At 36.7% G+C, this 21,637-nt stretch overlaps 2 non-coding genes across 2 annotated transcripts; both read right to left on the bottom strand.

Moving 5' to 3' along the window:
* Positions 1-4,605: 4,605 nt before the first annotated feature.
* On the bottom strand, positions 4,606-4,710 carry LOC120102583 (U6 spliceosomal RNA). The gene has a single exon (XR_015687424.1). It is a non-coding gene; the product is annotated as a U6 spliceosomal RNA (small nuclear RNA).
* A 15,111-nt stretch (positions 4,711-19,821) lies between these two features.
* Positions 19,822-19,926, bottom strand: LOC120102579 (U6 spliceosomal RNA). The gene has a single exon (XR_015687419.1). It is a non-coding gene; the product is annotated as a U6 spliceosomal RNA (small nuclear RNA).
* Positions 19,927-21,637: the final 1,711 nt, after the last annotated feature.

Genomic DNA, 21,637 nt, shown 5'->3' with positions numbered 1-21,637 from the left:
GGCACAGCTATACCAGGCTCCTGTCAGCAAGTACTTCTTGGCATTAGCAATAGTGTCTTGGTTTGATGTCTGAAGATGGGATGGATTCCTAGGAAGAGAATCCCTAGATGACCTTTCATACGTTTCTGCTCAACTATTTATCCCTGCACTTCCAAGAGTATTTTCTTCCCCTTCGCAGTAGGACTGTAGCATCCACACATTGGTGTGGTCTTCTCTCCTTTTCCATTTCATATGTTCTGTGACAAACGATATTCCAACCTCATTTTTGGCTATTATTCACTTATCAGTGAGTACATACCATGTGTGTTCCTTCGTGATTGAGTTACCTCACTCAAGAGAAATTTTCTACTTTCATCAATCACCTAAGAATTTCATTAAGACATTGTTTTTAATAGCTGAGTAGTACTCCTTTGTGTAAATATACCACATTTTCTGTATCTATTTTTGTGACCAGGAACACCTGGCTTGTTTCCAGCTTCTGGCTATTATAAGTAAGGGTGCTATAAATATGGTAGATCATGGCTCCTTATTATATGTTGGAGCATCTTTTGAGTATATGCCCAGGTGTGATGTAGCTGTGCCCACAGTTAAAATTATTTTCAATTTACTAAGGAAACACTAAACTGATTCCCAGAGTGGTTGTACCAGTGGTAGTCCCACCAGCAAAGGAGGAATATTCCTCTTTGTCCACATCCTCACCAGCATATGTTGTCACCAGAGTTTTTTATCTTAGCTATTCTGACTAATGTAAGGTGGAACTTCAGGGTCCTTTCAATTTACGTTTCCCTGATGATTAAGGTTGTTGAACATTTCCTTAATTGCTCCTCAGTCATTTGAGATTCCTCTGTTGTAAAATCTCTGTTTAGATCTGTACCCCATTTTTAACGTGGTTATTTTGTTGTCTGGAGTCTAAGTTCTTTGTATTCATTGGGTATTTACCCTCTATCAGATGTAGGATTGATAAAGATCTTTTCCTAATATGTTTGTTGCCATTTTGTCCTACTGACAGTGTCCTTAACCTTACAAAAGCTTTTCAATTTTATGAGGTTCCATTTGTTGTTTCTTGATATTAGAGCATAAACCACTGTTGTTGTTGGTTGTTTTTTTTTTTTTTCAGAAAATTTTCCACTGTGCCAGTATGTTCTGATTCAGTCCCACTTTCTCTCCTACTAGACTCATAATGTCTGGTTTTATGTAGAGGTCCTTAACTCACTTGAGATGGAGCATTGTACAAGGAGATAAGAATGAGTAAATTGCATTCTTGTATATGCTAACTGCCCGTTGAACCAGCATCATTAGCTAATGAAATGCCGTTGTTTTTCCAGATTGTTTTGGATCTTTTGTCAAAAATCAAGTGAAGAAAGTTGTGTGGGTTCATTTCTGGGTCTTTAGTTATATTCTAATGATCTATCTGCCTGTCTACTTACAAATACCATCCTGTTTTTATCACTATTGCTCTGTAGTATATCTTGAGGTCAGGGATGCTGATTCCCCCAGCAGTTCTTTGCATTGTTGAGAATTGTTTTTGCTATCCTGGGTTCTTGGTATTCCAGATAAATTTGAGAAATGCTCTTTCTTTCTCTGTGAAGAATTGTGTTTGAATTTTGATAGGAATTGCATTGAATCTGTAGATTGCTTTTGGTAAGATAGCCATTTTTATTATATAAATCTTGCCAACCCATAATAATGGGAGTTGCTTCCATGTTCTCAAATCTTGTTCAATTTCTTTCATCAGAGACTTGAAGTTCTTGCCATAGAAATATCTCACTTGCTTGGTTAGTGTCACACCAAGATATTTCACATTATTTGTGACTATTGTAAAGGGCATAGTTTCCATAATTTTTTCTCAGTCAGTTTATCCTTTGAGTAGTGAAAGGCTTCCTTTTGTTTGAGTTAATTTTGTATCCAACCACTTTGCTGAAGTGTTTATCAGAAATAGGAGTTCTCTAGGGGATGTTTTTGTTTCTCTTATATATACTACCATATTATCAGCAAATAGGAATATCTTGACTTCCTTCTTTATTATTTGTATCCCTTTGATCATTTGTTGCCTAATCGCTCTTGCTCTAACTTCAAGTACTATATTGAATAGATGGAGGAGAGTGGACAGTCTTGTCTTGTCCCTGATTTTAGTGAGACTGATTCAAGATTGCCCCATTTAGTTTGATGTTAGCTATTTTCTTGCTGTATATTGTTTTCATTGTAATTAGTTAAGGACCTTGAATTTCTATTCCCTTCAACACTTTTGGCATGAAATGGTGCTCTATATTGTCAAAAGGTTTTTCAGCATCTATTGAGATGATCGTGTGTTTTTTTTTTCCTTTGAGTTTGTTTACATGGTGAAATCTGTTGATAGATTTCTGTATATTGATACATCCATGCATCCCTGTATGAACCCTACTTGGTCTTGATGGATGATCATTTTAATGTGTTCTTGGATTCAGTTTATAAGAATATTATTGGGTATTTTGGCATCAATATTCATGAGGGAAATTGATCTATAGATCTCTTTGTTAGATCTATGTTTTGTTTAGGTATCACTGGAACTGTGGCTTCACAAAGCATTTAGGGTAGTTTTTCTTGTGTTTCTATTTTATGAAATGTTTTAAGAAGTATTGGTTTAGAGAATTCTGCACTAAAAGCATCTTGTTTCAAGGATTTTTGTTTGGGAGTCTTTTAATGACTGCTTCTGTTTGTTTAGGTGTTATGGGACTGTTTAGATGGTTTAACTGATCCTGATTTAATTTTGGAACCTGGTATCGGTCTAGAAAATTATCCAGTTCATCTAGATTTTACAGTTTTGTTTTCTATAGGCTTTTGCAATAGGATCTTACAGTTTTTTTGTTTTTTGTTTTTTTTTTCTTTTTCTTTTTTCTTTTTTGGTGTTTTTTTTTATTTCTTCAGTTTCTGTTAGGTCTCCATTTCCATTTCTGATTTTGTCAGTTTTGATACTGTCTTTGTGTACTCTTGTTAGAATGGCTAAGGTTTTATCTATCTTGCTGATTTTCTCAAAGAACCAGCTTTTGGTTTTGTAGACTTTTGTTTAGCTCTCTTTGTTCCTACTTGATTGATTTGAGCCCTGAGTTTGATTATTTTCTGTTATCTAGTCTTCTTGGATATGTTTCTTTTTTGTTTTAATGTTCTCACATGTGCTATTAAGCTGCTAGTATATGCTTTCTGCAATTATTTTTATGAAAGCACTCTCAGCTATGCATGTTCCTCTTAACACTGCTTTCATTGGACACCATAAATTTATGTAGTTTGTGCCTTCATATTTACTAAATTCTAAAAAGTCTCTAATTTATTTCCTCATCTCTTCCCTGACTGAGTTATCATTGAGTAGACAATTTTTCAACTTCTTGTGTATGTGGACTTTCTGTTGTTTTCAGTGTTGTTGCAGACCAGTCTTAGTCCATGGTGATATGATAAGCTACATGAGATAATTTAAATCTTCTTGTATTGGTTGAGGCTTTGTTGTGTGTCTAATTAATATGGATAATTTTGTAGAAAGTATCCTGAGATGCTGAGAAATATTTATATTCTTTTTTATTTTTTTCAGTGAAATGTGCTATAGATATCTGTTAAGTTCATTAGGTTCATAACATTTGTCAATTTTACTGCCTCTTTGTTTACTTTCTGTTTCCATGATGAGAGTGAGGTGTTAAAGTCTCCTACAATTAGTATAAGTCTCAATGTGTGCTTTGAGATTCAGTAATATTTCTTTTATAAATGAGGGTGCCCTGCATTTGAGGCATAGCTGTTCAGAATTAGGAGTTCATCTTTGTGGATTATTTCTTTGATGAGTATATAGTGTACTTCTCCATCTTTTTTGATAATGTTCTGTTGAAAGTCTATTTTTATTAGATAGTAGAATTGCTACCCAGGCTTATTTCTTGGGTGCATTTGACTGGGAAATTTTTGCCTTTGACTTTGGGGCAGTATCTGTCTTTATCACTGAGATATGTTTTCAGTATCCAACAAAAAGCTGGGTCCTCTTTATATATCCAGCCTGTTAGTCTATGTCTTTTTTTGTGAATTGAGTCCATTGATGTTGAGAGATTTTAAGAACCAAAGATTGTTGCTAATTTTGTTGTTAGAGGTGGAATAATGATTATGTGTTTCTCATCTTTTGGGTTTGTTGTAAGATTAGTTTCTTGTATTTGTTCTCTGTAGTTTTCCTTCTTGTTTTAGAGTTTTCTTTCTATTTTCCTCTGTAGGACGGGATTGGTAGAAAGATATTGTGTAAGTTTGGTTTTGTCATGGAATATCTTGTTTTCTCCCTCTATGGGAATTGAGAGTTTTGCTGGGTATAGTAGCCTGGGCTCACAATTTTGTTCTCTTGGTGTCTGTATGACATCTGCCCAAGATCTTCTTGCTTTTAGAGACTCTGTTGAGAAGTCTGATGTAATTCTGATAGGTCTGGCCTTATATATTACTTGACCTTTCTCCCTTACTGCTTTCAATACTTTTTCTTTGTTATGTGCATTTGGTGTTTTAATTATTGTGTGATAGGAAGAATTTATTTTCTGGTCCCATCTGTTTGGTGTTCTGTGGTTTTCTTTTATGTTTATGGGCATCTCTTTATTTAGGTTAGGAAAGTAGTCTAAAAATATGGAATGCTTCATGAATCTGTGTGTCATCCTTGAGCAGGAGGCATGGTAATTCTCTATGTTTTTCCAATTTTAGTATATGTGCTGCCAAACTGAGCACCAGTGTGATTTTCTTTTGAGAAATCTCATTATTTCACACATTTCTATAGAGAATACTCTATGGATGCAAGGAAGTTTTAACAAGCAGTCCAAAAATTAGATTATAGATGGAATGTAATATTATTAGATTTAAGACAATGGAATATACTGGAAGATGAGACTCCACCATAGTATAAGGCGACTGATTTAGTGTGTCCAGAGACTGACACAGGGAACTAAGCAACAGAATCCAAGTCTACTTGGCATCATCAGAGCTAGGTTCTCCTACCAAAGCAAATATTGTGTATCCAAACACACCAGAAAAGCAAGATTTGGATTTAAAATCACATTTCATAATGATGATGGAGGACTTTAAGAAAGACATAAATAATATCCTTAGAAAAATATGGGACAACCCAAGTAAACCATTAGAAGCCCTTAAAGAGCAAACACAAAAATACCATAAAGAATTACAGGAAAACACAACCAAACAGGTGAAGGAATTGAACAAATCCATCCAAAATTTAAAAATGGATATATAAACTATAGTGAAAGAACAAAGGGAAACAAACTTGGAGACAGAAAACCTAAGGAAGGGATCAGGAGTAGATGCAAGCATCAACAGGAGAGTACAAGAGATGTAGAAGAGAGAATAGTAGAGGTAGAAAACAATGACATAACCATCAAAGATAATGTGAAATGCAAAATGGTCGTAGCCCAAAACATCCCGGAAATCCAGGACAAAATGAGAAGGTCAAACCTAAGAATAATATGTATGGAAGAGAGTGAAGACTCCTAATTAAAGACCCGGTACTCATCTTCAACAAAATTATTGAAGAAAACTTCACTAACCTAAAGAAAGAGATGCCCATAAACATACAAGAAGCCTACAAAACTACAAATAGATTGACAAAGAAAAGAAATTCCTCCTGTCACATAAAAGTCAAAACACCAAATGCACAAAACAGAAAAAAGAATATCAAAAGCAGTAAGGGAAAAAGTTCTAGCAACATATAAAAGCAGACCTATAAGAACTAGAGCAGACCTCTCACCAGAGACTATGAACGTTAAAAGATCCTGGGCAGATGTCATACAAACCCTAAGAGAACACAAATGCAAGTCCAAGCTATTATACCAGCAAAACTCTCAATTAATATAGATGGAGAAATCAAGATATTCAATCTCAAAATCAAATTTACACAATATCTTTCTAGAAATCCAGCCCTACAAATGATAATAGATGGTAATGTCCAACTCAAGGAGGGAAATTACACCCAAGCAATAGCAAGAGAATAAGCTCCTTGCAACAAAACCAAAATAAGAGAGACACACACACATAATTCCACCTCTAACAGGGAAATAACAGGAAGCAACAATCACTATTCATTAATACCTCCTAAAATCGAGGGACTCAATTCCCCAATAAAAATACATAGACTGACAAACTGGACATAAAGAGGACCCAGCACTTTGTTGCATACAAGAAACACACTTTAGTACAAAGACAGACACTGTCTTATAGTAAAAGTCTGAAAAACAACTTTCCAAATAAATGGTCCAAAGAAATAACCTGGAGTAGCCATTCTAATATCGAGTAAAATTGACTTTCAACCAAACTTCATCAACTTCATATTTATCAAAGAAAAAATCCACCAAGATGAAGTCTCAATCCTATTTATCTATGCAGGAAATGCAAGGCAACTACATTCATAAAAGAAACCTTACTAGAGCTCAAAGCACACATTGCACCTCACAAGATAATAGTAGAAGATTTCATCACTCCACTCCCATCAATGGACAGATCATGGAAACAGAAATTAAACAGAGACATAGGAAAACTAAGAGAAGTTATGAACCAAATGGATTTAACAAATATTTATAGAACATTTCATTCAAAAACAAAGGATATACCTTCTTCTTCTTAGCACCTCACACTACTTTCCCCTATATTGACCATAAAATTGGCCAAAAAAAAAAAAACAGGCCTAAATAGATATAAGAAGGTTGAAATAATTTTGTGCATCCTATCAGATCACCACAAACTAAGCTGGCCTTCAATAACAACAATAACAACAGAAAGCCAACATGTACATTGAAGTCCAACAAAATTTTACTCAATAATAACTTGGTCAAGGAAGAAATAAAGAAATTAAGGATTTTATAGAATTTAATGGAAATGAATGAACAACATACCCAAACTTATGTGAAAAAAATGAAAGCAGAGCTAAGAGGAAAACTCATAGCTCTGAGTGCCTCCAGAAAGGACCAGGAGAGAGCGTACATTAGCATCTTGAAAGCTCTGAAACAAAAAGAAGGAAATATACGCAATGGGAATAGAAGGCAGGAAATAATCAAACTCAAGGCTGAAATCAACCAAGTAGAAACAAAGCTAACTATACAAAGAATCAACAAAACCAGGAGCTGGTTCTTTAAGAAAATCAACAAGAATGATAAACCATTAAGCAGATTAACCAGAGGGCCCAGAATGTGTAACCAAATTAAGAAAATCGGAAGTGAAAAGGGAGACATATCAACAGAATCTGAGCCAATTCCAAAAAAAGAAAAAAAATCATTGAACCTACTACAAAAGCCTATATTCAAAAAAACTTAAAACTCAGGAGAAAATGGACAATTCCCTCACAAATACCGGGTATCTAAGCTAAATCAGGATCAGATGAAACATCTAAACAGCCCTATATCTCCTAAAGAAATACAAGCAGTTATTAAAAATCTCACAAGAACACTAACAACAACCCCAGCAAAAGAACCAAGGAATAGATGGGTTTAGTGCTGAATTCTATCAGATACACATAGCGATACTGTTGAAACTATTCCGCAAAATAGAAACAAAATAGAATACTACCTAATTTCTTCTATGAAGCCAGAATTAACTTATACATGAATCACAGAAAGATACAACAAAGAAAGAGAACTTCAGACCAATATCCCTATGAACATCGACACAAAAATACTCAATAAAATTCTTGCAAACTGAGTCCAAGAAAACATCAAATAATGATCCATCATGATCAAGTAGGCTTTATCCCAGGGATGCAGGAATGGTTCAATATATAGAAATCTTTAAATGTAATCCACTATATGAAGAAATTCCAGGAAAAATAAACACATTATCATTTCATTAGACACTGAGAAAACATTTGACAAAATTCATAGAATTTTGTCACAGAACTCACACAACTCACAGAAGTTGCACACAGACATGAGTGCTCCCACTCAGATAATGGAGTTGCTGCTGCTCTGTCAGTCAGCCACACTGAGAACAGATTATTCTTTGAATCTAAAGTCCATTTTTTTAATGAAAGAAAGGCTTCCTGATCACATGATTCTCAGCTGTGGGGTCAACTCTCATATGCATGGAAGGGATGAGGGTTTCCTCCATTACCTGTTTGTTCATTTCTGTCCTTATTAGGAAGGCAAATGTCTCAACTGCTTTTCCATTGCTGTGACAGCAATGTATGTATGTATAGACAAGGTAATTCATAAAAGAATGTATTTAATTTTTGAATGTTTGTTTTAAGAGAAATAACCCATTTTCTACATGGTATTAAATGGGGCAGCAGGCAGGGAGTCATGGTTTTGGAGAACAAGGATGTGGCTATACACCTAAATCTTCACCATATCAGCATAATTTCAGAGCCATTACTAAGAACAGAAGTTTATATACCTGATTTTATTGGTATCAGCATCAGTTGGAATGTCTATAGAAAAAGAAAATAAAAGCCACCTAAATGAAGTAAGTGTTTTGAAATAAGGAACTAGAACATGAATAACATAAACAGCCACCAAACTAAATAAGATGGATGAAGCAAAGTACAGGCTGACAGGAACTGGATGTAGATCTCTCCTGAGAGACACAGCCAGAATATGGCAAATACATATGCGAATGCCAGTAGCAAAGCACTGAACTGAGAACAGGAATCCCTTTGAAAGAAAAGGAGAAAGGACTGAAAGAGATTGAACGGACTTGAGACTCCATATAAACAAAAATGCCAACCAACCAGAGCTTCCAGGGACTAAGCCACTATCCAAAGACCATACATGTACTGTTGCTGGTTTCCAACTGCATAGGTAGCAATGAATAGTCTAGTAAGGCAACCAGTGGAAGGGGAAGGCCTTGGTCCTGCCAAGGCTGTACCCCCAGTGAACGGACTCTTGGCTGGAGGGCAGTAATGGGGGGAGGATGATGAGGGGAACACCCATATAAAAGAGGAAGGGGAGGAGTTAGGGGGATGTTGGCCTAGAAACCAGGAAAGGGAATAACAATTGAAATGTAAATAAGATATACCCAAGTTAATAAAAATGAAAATAAAAAATATATAAACAAAGGTCCCATGGTTACTGTATTCTGGGTCTTAATGAGACTCATCAAGATACAAAGAACACATTCATCATCTGTATTCATACTGAGCCTTCTTCCCTCCTAGCCCAATGTCAAGTACCTGCCAAATTCTTAGATGGTGGTACCAAGGACCAAGGACTCTTTCTCTCTCTTTCCCTATTTCCCTCTCCCTGCCCCCCATCTACGTGTGTGTGTGTGTGTGTGTGTGTGTGTGTGTGTGTGTGTGTGTGTGTGTGTGTGTGTGTAAAGTTATTTATTTTCTTGGGAACTATGAGAAGCATTCCCTGTTTTAATGTTCCTTTTTGGAAAAAATTAGAATATGAAAGCTAGTCTGATCCTCATGCAAAAGTCTCATATTGACCTTTGAATTTAGCCTAAGCAAAACAGTCTCAGCAGCCAGAGACACCAGTACAAGCATTTGCAGTAGAGTGGGCTCTCACTTCTGCTTCCCTGGGTGGTTTATGTCATGGCCTGAATCACTGTGGGAGGAGCACTATAACCCTGTAGACAGTAATAGATTCCAGGATCTTCAACCTGTAGTCTGCTGATCTTGAGAGAATACTGTGTGCCAGATCTACTGCCGCTGAACCTTGATGGGACCCCATCTGCCAAGCTGGTTGCACCATAGATCAGGAGCTGAGGAGATTTCCCTGGTTTCTGCTGATACCATGCTAACCAATTACCAATATCCTGGCTTGCCTGGCATGTGATCGTGACAATTTCTTCCAGAGATGCAGACAGGGAGGCAGGAGACTGTGTCATCTGGATGTCACATTTACCACCTGAGATTGAAAATTGAAAAACAATTCCCATACAATTTATCTTGGTAAAAGACAACATTTATGGACACCATGCATGGAGCACTTACCACACTGATCTGTATAAATTTTCAGTTTATTCAGTCTTCCTTACCTGTAAGCCAGAGTATCAGCAACCCAAGGAGTTGAGTGGGCACATTCATGTTTCTGTGTAACATGTGTGAAGCTGACTCCAGCACAGGGTGAGACCTGACTATAAAGAAGTCAACTGAACAGTGGGCTGGGCTCTGGGCACATGCAAATCAGCAAACGGTAGGAATGGCCCTGGAACTGGTCAGCTCAATGACTCGTTAGAGGCCTGTTGTCCTCTTATGTTTTAGATCAGAGAGGCAGTACAGGTTTATATGGGTTTATTTGTAGAGAATGTGCTCCTCTTTGGATAGCAGGGGCAAAAGCAGCAGCAGCAACAACAACGAATCACCAGTCTATGAGATGCACATTGTTTTCATTTTTGTCATATTCATTATAAGATTTTCTATTTTATTTCTCTCAAAGCAGGGCCTGGAACCTACAGTACAGTTTAAACCGTATATAAATGGTTATAGGGCAAATTCATATTTACCTGTGAAGGTTATTGAGGTGGTGTAGCTTCATCTTTTTTTTCTGCTTATATGTGAGATTGAATTTTAATAATAAATTTTGTCTCTTTTATTTCTTCCCTCTAAAATCTCCCAAATATCCCTTCTTCCTCTACTTGTAATTCATCACCTTCTTTCCATTGTTATACATAATTGAATGTACTTATACACAGTCACACACACACACACAAAAACACACAAACACACACACATATTCTTATCTATAAACTATTGAGTTAGTACAATATAACAGACACACACACACACACACACACACACACACACACATATATATCACGGTTGATCATTATTGGACAGTCAATCAATTGGATCAATTGGTTGTGCTCTGCCCTGGAGTGGAAGACCTCTCCTGCTCCTAGCTTTATCCAGTTGTGTATACTTCGTTGTGTAGAACTTAGACTGTATGGGGTTAATCCCATCCAGTTTGACCAGTTCAGTGGTGTCCTCCCTTTTTCAGCTCGCTTTTCGGCAGTTATTTAGGTGAGATTGCAGGTATATCTTCTGATATTCATAGGAGATTCAATCTCAGAGCAAACTAGCCAATCTTTTGGTTCTTACAGTGTTTCAACTCTACTCTTCCAAATCATTCCCAAGCCTTGTGTATGGAAAAGGTTGTCGATGTTTCCACATGATTGATCTACACAACTTCCCATGGAACTCAGCAAGAATCATTTTGATAACAATGATTCCCAGAAGAATAATAGAAAAATACTAGAAAACATGGTTCATGCAGAAGGGCAGGAGCTTTCAGAACATTAATTTTTTTTCAGGAAAACAGTCTTATTTTACTCTATTTTTGACAGAGAAGCTACCCAAGCACTACTGACATCAAGAGCAAAGAAATTCATGGGTATCTCTCCTCCTATCTATGCCTATGAGCTCTTTACCTAGATTAGGCTGGAATTATATCTAAGCCCAATATTTCTGTGAGGTTTCACATTATTGTACCTGAATTATTGCATATTGATACAATTTATTGTCTTTTAAGAATATTAGTTTTCAATTCTTGATCTTATATCATCCATGTCTTGAATGTACAGTTGTTGTACTTGCATATGCTATGGGCATCATGCCTTCTCCAGAAACTAAGAATAGATGAGTCTTAATTTAATTTCAGAACAAAGGAATTGAATCTCTTTGGTGAGAGAAGCATGTACAGAAGTGAAGATAGAAGCTAAACACAGGGAGATACAATAATGGGTACCAACGATCCTAATTGGGAGTAAAGCTATGGTGGATTTCGTGTGAGTTTCGATGATCAAATGAATGCAAAGAGTTTACATGTATATGTAATGATTTGTAGCATGTAAAAATCTTCCCTGGTGATGATATCCATGAGGGGCCAGAAAATGATATTGGGGACAAAATTAGCATCAAGGTGAAGTGTTGGAATATATTTTAAAAATAATTGGGGTTGGGGGTTTAGCTCAGCGGTAGAGCACTTGCCTAGCAAGCGCAAGGCCCTGGGTTCGATCCCCAGCTCCGAAAAAAAAGAAAAAAGAAAAAAAATAATTAACCTGAAATTGATGAAAAGTGTGACTAAAGTAAGTTTTATAGTGCTTGCTAAAAAGGGTACATCCAAGAGTCTTCAGTAGAGACAAATTATGACCCATACCCTGATTCTACCCATTATCACGCATCTATTCACATATGTATATTTTCATTAAGCAATTACATCACACTCTCAAATATAGGGAATCCATCAAAATGGTAACTTATTTCACTGTTGGTAGTAAATAATTTGAAAAAGTAGAGGGAAAGGGATCATTTTACTAGATTAATGCCATTAGCAATAATCATGACAAAAAAACCACCAAATATGGAAAAAATGGATTTCTCAATAGCCTTGCCTCTTTTCACATCCTTTAATGATCTGTTGAGGTCAGAGTGGAAGTCAACTCCATGTCTGTGGTTCAGGGTAAACTTTTTCTGCCATATTTGCTGATGTGATTTCATCCCATGGCCTTTATATTTTTAGCATTGAAAATTAGTAGATATCAACAAGCAACTTCTCTCCAGGTTATAATGATAAACAACCCTGCTGCTTCAGCAACACTGTAGTGGATTATGATAGATGTATGGTAAATGAAAGATGTGTTACACTTACCCTTCTGAAAAGGAAGGTAATTAGTCAGGGCCATTGTCCTAAGACAGGTATTTTCACATATACAACACAAAGAATTGCTAGGATCTCTAGTCTCCCATGACTAAATGTAGGGATGAAATGTGCCCAGACCATTCTCACAGAAGTAGGTAAAGACAAGAAGAAAATGCTGGATGACAAGTGAACAAGAACCTAACTAGAAACTTCTCTTGCTCCTAGTGTAACTGTAATTGAAACTAGATACCAGCCCACAGTCTGGTGATCTTTATTGGATAGACCTGTATTATATCCTCCCCCTGCTGGACAGATTGCAAAAATGAAGACAAATTTGAGTCTTTGTTCTTGTTTGGCCCAGGAAAAATCTGAAAAATCACTAATAGTAATTGTAATCTGCTCAGGAAAAATAATGAACTGAATCTACACCTGTTTCTTCCTTTGAATATACAACAAAACCATTAAAAAGAATAATGTGTAGGCTATCAAACATAAATACATGCAGAACACACACACACACACACATACACACATTTATATAAATGCAGTCTAATGTTTGCTACTAAGGAAGAAGAAAATATAATACTAGGATTTAGCTTAATTGATAGACTTTTTTTCCTAGTACTAATATTTAAGAGCATTGTGTGAACAGGGCCTGGTGATGACTCCTGTATTCCCAGTTCCTGAAAGAAGGAAGCAGTAATTCTAGAACTTCAATGTCATCCTCTACTAAACATTTAAGGTCATACAATTCTACATGAACCCTGGATTTGACCAGAAAAATGTAATATTTGAAGTCAAATAAGAATCAAAGATGATAATATATTAAAAATAGATTCAAAAGTTCATCTATTATAGCACTTATTGCTTATTCCTTATGAAAACTTTCAATCTGCATTTGAGTTAGCTCAAATAAAACCATGTAGACTCGAATAAGTATTAGCCACGAATAAAATTAATACACCTAACTCATAAAACTTCATTATTTTATAATAAATTTTAGGTTATTTCAAATATCTCAGTTATTGTGGAACTTCATGAGTTTTCATCATTAACACTTAAAACTACGTCTAATATGTTGGAATCAAAATTTCCTAAGTGGTATAAACACATAGGGTTCCTTTTTCCTGAAAATTCCTGGGTCTCACATAGCTCTGTCTGTTCTCAAACTTGTAGTATATGATGATTTTGAATTTCTGCCACCACTCTCAAGAGCTGGGACTACAAGCTTGCCGAAATTACCTAAGTCCTGCAATGCTTGTGGATGTAATCCAGGTTTTTGTTTTGTTTTTTGTTCATAGGAGGAAAGAAGTCCGTAATTGTGGACTGATGTCTATATGCAGGTGAGGGCAGGCAAAAGATAAGCCAAGGCCTGTGATTGGGCAGTGATTTGGCATAGAGTTTTGGAGAGAGGAAAGAGAGGAGGAGGATGAGAGGGTGAGGAGAACCAAGGTGGTGGCAAAGAAGAATGACCTGGACCTGTGTGGCCTCAAAGTATCACAGGTAGTTATAAAAAAATATAAAAGGGGGTCGGGGATTCAGCTCAGTGGTAGAGCGCTTGCCTAGGAAGCGCAAGGCCCTGGGTTCGGTCCCCAGCTCCGAAAAAAAAAAAAAGAACCAAAAAAAATATATATAAAAGGGATGGATTTTTATAGGACAATTTGACTTATATAGGTGGGTAGTTTATAGCAATATTAATTGACTCTAATTTTATTTTCTGGATGATATTTGGAGTAAGAATTTACTGATATAAATCTGATTAATAAATTACAAGCTTCTAGAGTATTGATTTCACATGAATATTGGGAATTGTGGCAATAACCACAGGGGGCAGATGCTGGGACTGTGAACAGAGTTTACAGCACAGAGTTGCAAGAGGTTAGCTGCCACAGGGCCCAGAGAATAACTGGTGTCAATGTGGAGCTAGCCATATAGGAGGAGAGACTGCTGGAGACAGAGTAGCAGGAGGTAGTGTTCCATGGTGCATGTGCTCCACATCTATATTTTTTTCTCCATCTTTATTAAATTGGGTATTTCTTATTTACATTTCAATTGTTATTACCTTTACTTGTTTCCAGGCAAACATAACCCTAACCCCTCGCCTCACCTTCTATATTATATTTTTTACTAATGCAGGTGTTGAGCCAACGTTTTAGGCAAGAATCTACTAAAAATTTAAGATTACATGGACTCAATCACAGGAACCTAGAAACAAAGGAACACAGGGAGAATCTCTGCTCTCAGACACTAGGTCCCCTGATGTGAGAAGATACAAGCTGCTCTGTGTTAGGGAGTAGAGAGTGTGGCTGAATTCTAAGGCTGCAATTTTTGCTTTTAGAATAGAGTTTTATAAAGAGTTTGAATAAATCACATGGGAAATTTCACTCACAATTCCGACCTAAGATAAAAAGAATAGAAGTCTGTAGCACCAGGCAGAGTGCATAACAGATGTATGTTATATAAGTTGCTAGTAAATGAGTGGAGGTCTGAGCATCCAGGTGGAGTGCTTAACAGATGGTATAAAGATATAATGCTCCAATAAGTCATACACATTCTCTCTAATGTGGGCTCCACAGGAAATTTGAGTTAAAATCATGATTTGACAAGCTGCCTACTACTTCTTTTTATTTATTTACTTTTATTCATTTATTTATTATTTTTTTAAACTTGAGTATTTCTTATTTACATTTCGGGTGTTATTCCCTTTCCCGGTTTATGGGCCAACATCCCCCTAGTCCCTCCCCCTACCCTTCTTTATGGGTGTTCCCCTCCCCATCCTCCCCCCATTGCCGCCCTCCCCCCAACAATCACGTTCAGTCTTAGTAGGACCCAGGGCTTCCCCTTACACTGGTGATCTTACTAGGATATTCAATGCTACCTATGAGGTCAGAGTCCAGGGTCAGTCCATGTATAGTCTTTAGGTAGTGGCTTAGTCCCTGGAAGCTCTGGTTGCTTGGCATTGTTGTTCATATGGGGTCTCGAGCCCCTTCAAGCTCTTCCAGTTCTTTCTCTGATTCCTTCAACGGGGTTCCTGTTCTCAGTTCAGTGGTTTGCTGCTGGCATTCGCCCCTGTATTTATTGTATTCTTGCTGTGTCTCTCAGGAGAGATCTACATGCGGTTCCTGTCTGCCTGCACTTCTTTGCTTCATCCATCTTGTCTAATTGGATGGCTGTATATGTATGGGCCACATGTGGGGCAGGCTCTGAATGGGTGTTCCTTCTGTCTCTGTTTTAATCTTTGCCTCTCTATTCCCTGCCAAGGGTGTTCTTGTTCCCCTTTTAAAGAAGGAGTGAAGCATTCACATTTTGATCATCCGTCTTGAGTTTCATGTGTTCTAGGCACCTAGGGTAATTCAAGCATTTGGGCTAATAGCCACTTATCAATGAGTGCATACCATGTGTGTTTTTCTGTGATTGGGTTACCTCACTCAGGATGGTATTTTCCAGTTCCATCCATTTGCCTACGGATTTCATAAAGTCATTGTTTTTGATAGCTGAGTAATATTCCCTTGTGTAGATGTACCACATTTTCTGTATCCATTCCTCTGTTGAAGGGAATCTGGGTTCTTTCCAGCTTCTGGCTATTATATATATGTTATATATATATATATATATATATATATATATATATATATATATATATATATATATATATAAAATCTGTTTGTTGACATTTTTTCCTACTGACAGTATCTTTCAAATTACAAAAGCTTTTCAATTTTATGAGGTCCCATTTGTCGTTTCTTGATATTAGAGCATAAGCCACTTTTTTTTTTCAGGAAATTTTCCACTGTGCCAGTGTGTTCGAATTCATTCCCACTTTCTATCTTAGTAGACTCATAGTGTCTAGTTTTATGTAGAGGTCCTTAACTCACTTGCGTTTGAGCATTGTACAAGGAGATAAGAATGGGTCGAATTGCATTCTTGTATATGCTAACTGCCACTTGAACCAGCATCATTAGCTAATGAAATGCTGTCTTTTTTCCAGACCGTTTTGGATCTTTTGTCAAAAATCAAGTGACCAAAGGTGTGTGGGTTGAATTCTGGGTCATTAATTATATTCTAATGACCTATCTGCCTGTCTCCTTAAAATACCATCTTGTTTTTATCACTATTGCTCTGTAGTAAAGCTTGAGATTAGGGATGCTCATTTCCCCAGGAGTTCTTTGTATTGTTGGGAATGGTTTTTTCTATCCCGGGTTTTTGGTATTCCAGATAAATTTGAGAAATGTTCTTGCTTTCTCTGTAAAGAATTGTGTTTGAATTTTGATAGTTATTCCATTAAATCTATAGGTTGCTTTTGGTAAGATAGCCATTTTTATTATATTAACCCTGCCAACCCATAAGCATGGGAGTTCCTTCCATGTTCTCAAATCTTGTTCAATTTCTTTCATCAGAGACTTGAAGTTCTTGCCATAGAATATTTCACTTGCTTGGTTAGTGTCACACCAAGATATTTCACATTATTTGTGACTATTGTAAAGGGCATAGTTTCCCTAATTTTTTCTCCGTCAGTTTATCCTTTGAGTAGTGAAAGGCTTCCTTTTGTTTGAGTTAATTTTGTATCCAGCCACTTTGCTGAAGTTGTTTATCATCAATAGCAGTTCTCTAGCAGATGTTTTTGTTTCTCTTATATATACTACCATATTATCAGCAAATAGGAATATCTTGACTTCCTTCTTTATTATTTGTATCCCTTTGATCATTTGTTGCCTAATTGTTCTTGATCTAACTTCAAGTACTATACTGAATAGATAGGGGGGTGTGGAAAGCCTTGTCTTGTCCCTTATTTTAGTGAGATTGCTTCAAGATTGCCTCATTTAGTTTGATGTTAGCTATTTTCTTGCTGTATATTGTTTTCATTGTAATTGGGTAAGGACCTTGAATTTCTATTCTCTTCAACACTTTTGGCATGAAATGGTGCTCTATATTGTCAAAAGGTTTTTCAGCATTTATGGAGATGATGATTTTTTCCTTTGAGTTTGTTTAAATGGTGAAATCTGTTGATAGATTTATATATACTGATACATCCATGAGCCCATGGATGAACCCTACATGGTCTTGATGGATGATCATTTTAATGTGTTCTTGGATTCAGTTTATAAGAATATTATTGAGTATTTTGCCATCAATATTCATGAGGGAAATTGATCAATAGATCTCTGTCTTAGGTCTATGTTTTGTTTAGGTATCACTGTAAATGTGGCTTCACAAAGAATTTAGGGGAGTGTTCCTTCTGTTTCTGTTTTATGAAATGTTTAAGAAGTATTGGTTTAGAAAATTCTGCACTCAAACCATCTGGTTTCAAGGATTTTTGTTTGGGAGAATTTTAATGACTGTTTCTGTTTCTTTTGGGGTTATGTGATTGTTTACATGGTTTACCTTATCCTGATTTAATTTTGGAACCTGGTATCAGTATAGAAAATTAGTCAGTTGATCTAGATTTTACAGTTTTGTTTACTATAGGCTTTTGTAATAGGATCTCACAGTTTTTTGTTTTTTGTTTTGTTTTTTTCTTTTTGTTTTTTGATTTTTGTTTTTTTTATTTTTATTTCTTCAGTTTCTCTTAGGTCTCCATTTTCATTTCTGATTTTGTTAGTTTTGATACTGTCTTTATGTACTCTTGTTAGTATGGCTAAGGTTTTATCTATCTTGCTGATTTTTTCAAAGAACCAGCTTTTGTTTTTGTGGACTTTTGTACAGATCTGTTTGTTCCTACTTGATTGATTTCAGCACTAAGTTTTATTATTTTCTGTTGTCTAGTCGTCTTGGATATGTTTCTTTCCTTTTGTTCTAATGCTCTCACATGTACTATTAAGCTGCTAGTATATGCTTTCTCCAATTATGTTTATGAAAGCACTATAAGCTACGCATTTTCCTCTTAACACTGCTTTCATTGTATACCATAAATTTCTGTGTGTTGTGCCTTCATATTTCCTAAATTCTAAAAAGTCTTTAATTTCTTTCCTCATTTCTTCCTGACTGAGTTATCATTGAGTAGACAATTGTTCAGCTTCCCTGTGTATGTGGGCTTTCTGTTGCTTTCTCTGTTGTTGCAGACCAGTCTTAGTCCATGGTGATATGACAAGATACATGAGATTATTTAAATCTTCTTGTATTGGTTGAGGCTTTGTTGTGTGTCCAATTAATATGGATAATTTTGTAGAAAGTACCCGGACATGCTGAGACAAATGTATATTCTTTTTTTTTCCAGAGAAATGTGCTATAGATATGTGTTAAGTTCATTAGGTTCATTACAATTGTAAATTTCACTGCCTCTTTGTTTAGTTTCTGTTTCCATGATGAGAGTGAGGTGTTAATGTCTCCTAAAATTAGTATAAGGTTCCATGTGTGCTTTGAGATTCAGTAATATTTCTTTTACAAATGTGGGTGCCCTTTAATTTGAGGCATATTTTTTCAGAATTAGGACTTCATCTTTGCAGATTATTTCCTTGATTAGTGTATTGTGTACTTCTCAATCTTTTTTGATACTCTTCGGTTGAAAGTCTACTTTTATTAGATAGTAGAATTGTTATACAAGGTTATTTCTTGGGAGCATTTGCCTGGGAAATTTTTGCCTTTGACTTTAGGGCTGTATCTGTCTTTAACACTGAGATATGTTTTCAGTATCCAGCAAAAAGCTGGGTCCTCTTTATGTATCCAGCCTGTTAATCTATGTCTTTTTGTTTGTGAATTGAGTCCATTGATGTTGAGAGATATAAAGGTCCAAAGATTGTTGCTAAATTTGTTGTTAGAGGAGAAATTGTGATTGTGTGGTTCTCTTCTTTTGGGTTTGTTGTAAGATTAGTTTCTTGTATTTATTCTCTGTAGTTTTCCTCCTTGTTTTAGAGTTTTCTTTCTATTTTCCTGTGTAGGACAGGATTGGTAGAAAGATATTGTGTAAGTTTGGTTTTGTCATGGAATATCTTGTTTTCTCCCTCTATGGTAATTGAGAATTTTGCTGGGTATAGTAGCCTGGGCTCACAATTTTGTTCTCTTGGTGTCTGTATGACATCTGCCCAAGATCTTGCTTTTAGAGACTGTTGAAAAGTCTGGTGTAATTCTGATAGGTCTGCCCTTATATGCTACCTGAACTTTCGTCCTTACTGCTTTCAATACTTTTTCTTTGTTCTGTGCATTTGGTGGTTTAATTACTGTGTGATAGGAAGAATTTATTTTCTCGTCCCATCTGTTTGGTGTTCTGCGGTTTTCTTGTATGTTTATGGGCATCTCTTTATTTAGGTTAGGGAAGTTGTTTAAAAATATGGAATGCTTCATGAATCTGTGTGTCATCCTTGAGTAGGGGCCATGTTAATTCTCTGTATTGTTCCAATTTAAGTACACGTGCTGCCAAAGTGAGCACTTGTGTGATATTCTTTTGAGAAATCTCATTATTTCACATATTTCTATAGATAATACATTATGGATTCACGAAGTTTTAACAATATTTCAAATATTACATTATAGATGGAATGTAATATTATTAGATTTAAGACAATGGAATGTGCTGGAAGATGAGACTCCACCATAGTATAAAGGGACTGATGTAGTGTGTCCAGAGCCTGACACCAGGAACTAAGAAACAGAAACCAAGACTACTTGGCATCATCAGAGCCCAGTTCTCCTACCAAAGCAAATATTGGGTATCCAAACACACCAGAAAAGCAAGATTTGGTTTACAATCACATTTCATAATGATGATGGAGGACTTTAAGAGAGACATAAATAATATCCTCAGAAAAAGATGGGACAACTCAAGTAAATTATTAGAAGCCCTACAAGAACAAACAAAAAATCGTGTAAACAATTACAGGAAAACACAACCAAAGAGGTGAAGGAATTGATGAAATCCATCCAAAATTTAAAAATGGATATATAAAAAATAAAGAAAGAACAAAGGGAAACAAACGTGGAGACAGAAACCCTGGGGAAGAGATCAGGAGTCATAGATGCAAGGATCACCAAGAGAGTAAAAGAGATATAGAAGAGAGAATATCAGAGGTAGAAAACAACTACATAAACATCAAAGATAATGTAAAATGCAAAATATCCAGGAAATCCAGGACACAATGAGAAGATATAACCTAAGGATAAGACACATAGAAGAGAGTGAAGACTCCTAATTAAAGTCTCGGTACCCATCTTCAACAAAATTATTGAAGAAAACTACACTAACCGAAAGAAAGAGATGCCAATGAACATAAAAGAAGCCTACAGAGGGCACTCCTGAGGCTGCAGAGCGGAAGAGACCACCAACTCTGCTCACCCCTGCCCACATCCCTGGCCCAAGAGGAAACTGTATAAGGCCTCTTGGCTCCCGTGGGGAAGGGCCCAGGAGCGGCAGGACCCCTGTGCCTGAGACACCGCCGGAACCTGAAAGAAACAGACCGGATAAACAGTTCTCTGCACCCAAATCCCGTGGGAGGGAGAGCTAAACCTTCAGAGAGGCAGACAAGCCTGGGAAACCAGAAGTGACTGCTCCCTGCACACACATCTCGGACGCCAGAGGAAAAAGCCAAAGACCATCTGGAACCCTGGTGCACTGAAGCTCCCGGAAGGGGCGGCACAGGTCTTCCTGGTTGCTGCCGCTGCAGAGAGCCCGTGGGGAGCACCCCACGAGCGAACCTGAGCCTCGGGACCACAGGTAAGACCAAATTTTCTGCTGCAAGAAAGCTGCCTGGTGAACTCAAGACACAGGCCCACAGGAACAGCTGAAGACCTGTAGAGAGGAAAAACTACACGCCAGAAAGCAGAACACTCTGTCCCCATAACTGACTGAAAGAGAGGAAAACAGGTCTAAAGCACTCCAGTCACACAGGCTTATAGGACAGTCTAGCCACTGTCAGAAATAGCAGAACAAAGTAACACTAGAGATAATCTGATGGCGAGAGGCAAGCACAGGAACCCAAGCAACAGAAACCAAGACTACATGCCATCATCGGAGCCCAATTCTCCCACCAAAACAAACATGGAATATCCAAACACACCAGAAAAGCAAGATCTAGTTACAAAATCATATTTGATCATGATGCTGGAGGACTTCAAGAAAGACATGAACACACTTAGGGAAGCAC

The sequence above is a fragment of the Rattus norvegicus genome, chromosome 4 (assembly GCF_021556685.1).
Source record: "Rattus norvegicus strain SHRSP/BbbUtx chromosome 4, alternate assembly SHRSP_T2T, whole genome shotgun sequence".
Lineage (NCBI taxonomy): Eukaryota > Metazoa > Chordata > Mammalia > Rodentia > Muridae > Rattus > Rattus norvegicus.
Note: the sequence above shows the minus strand (reverse complement) of the source record. Positions and strands in the feature narration are given on the sequence as shown.